Source organism: Portunus trituberculatus, chromosome 47 (genome assembly GCF_017591435.1).
Source record: "Portunus trituberculatus isolate SZX2019 chromosome 47, ASM1759143v1, whole genome shotgun sequence".
Taxonomy (NCBI): Eukaryota; Metazoa; Arthropoda; class Malacostraca; order Decapoda; family Portunidae; genus Portunus; species Portunus trituberculatus.
In genome coordinates, this window is record NC_059301.1 from 13887254 (window position 1) to 13888770 (window position 1517).

Consider the following 1517-nt stretch of genomic DNA (forward strand, 5'->3'; position numbering starts at 1 on the left):
ACTTGACAAAAACACATGTGGAACTGATATTTTTTTTCTTGAATGAGTTATGTAATGTCAGATCTGGTATGTTATTTCTTTTTCTTTTCTTTTTTCAGTGGTCTACTTGTACTGTAACGCGCGGGATGTAGGTGAAGTACTTGCTTAAGAATACGAGGTCAAAAATAAGTGTAGCTACTTGGCTGTGATTCTTTGTCTGTGTTGAGATGTTTATATAGAGGTGGGATATCCGGAAGGGTAGGCGTTTTGGTTTTAGAGAGAGAGAGAGAGAGAGAGAGAGAGAGAGAGAGGAACCAATATCTCCACGTTTCAATCTATACATCTGGTAAGTCATCAAGAAAAGTATTGCTCATTACCTTCTCTCTCACTGAATGTTTTGTACCACAAGAGAAAGAAACAGACCCTGGAGAAATTTCAAATCAATCTATAATTCACAACCAACATCGACTTTCAGTGAGCATTCATTCCTTGTTTTCCGGTATAATTTTCCTATACGGGGTATCAATACGTGTGTCCTTACTAGCCAGCATCACTACTCACCCGTATGACTAAGGAGGAGACTAGATAGATCCCGTCAGTACCGCTGATCACGACTCAGAGGCTCAGCACATGTCCCCACGGCACTTGTCGCGAGAGTGAGGCGGCCATTCACTGAGTCCACGAGAGAGCGACAGTAACCCTCACAACGCGACACACCAGATACTACTGCCTTGCGCACTACTCACTCAGCCAGCCAAGGACCGCCAAGCCGGGCGACTCTAGCTCCACTCCACTCCACATACCCCTCCCTTCCATACACCCGCGTCCTCCCGTGAACCCCAACAACACGCGGCTCCCGCCACCAAAACATAAGTGTGTGCCAGACGTACGAATATGTAATTGAAGGGGAAGAGTCGCGGCCTGGATTCTCTCCCGACTGCTTTTAACAGACTGGTGGAAGTTCATGAGGGTTTTTCTAAGAGTGTTCCCGTGACTCTGGTAACTGTTTAACAAGGACTCACATGAGAAAATGACTAAATGTATTATCGACTGCTTTTAACCTGTAGTGGAAATTCATATAGGTTTTTAGGGTATTTTATGTAAAGAGTGAAACTTTAACAAGAATTATACATCAGTAGAAAGGAAAATACATATGAAAATTCCCCGAATTATCTTGCTCAACTTATGAAAAATAATTACCATGAAATCACAAAACTTTGTTCAAAATTCAGGTTTTAGATTTCAGCTTCCTGTCATGCTTCTCTCGTGTCCTGTTGTCGTTTAGCAGTCTGGCGGTGTCAGGGTGGTCATTAAGAAGTGTGGCAGGACAGAGTTGCGAGGTGAATAATTAAATTGTGCTGCAAGGGATTGTAGTGATAATAGTGGAGTAATTTCTGGTCATACCTCAGTAACAGTGTGTATGTTTGTGTGTGTGTGTGTGTGATTTGAACATGTTTGCGTTCGTGATCCTTCTAGTTATGTACAAATTTCTAAATTTCTTACACTCATAATTAATGTATCTAAAGAATCCTTTTGTA

The 1517-nt window shown here is 42.0% G+C and overlaps 1 protein-coding gene across 1 annotated transcript in view; it reads right to left on the bottom strand.

Moving 5' to 3' along the window:
- The window catches only part of LOC123520673 (protein tincar-like), a 48888-nt gene extending 48097 nt beyond the window's left edge, over positions 1–791 (bottom strand). The window contains exon 1 of the mRNA XM_045283185.1: positions 541–791. The gene's annotated coding sequence lies outside the window, so the exon portion shown is untranslated. The remainder of the gene's footprint in view (positions 1–540) is intronic.
- Positions 792–1517: the final 726 nt, after the last annotated feature.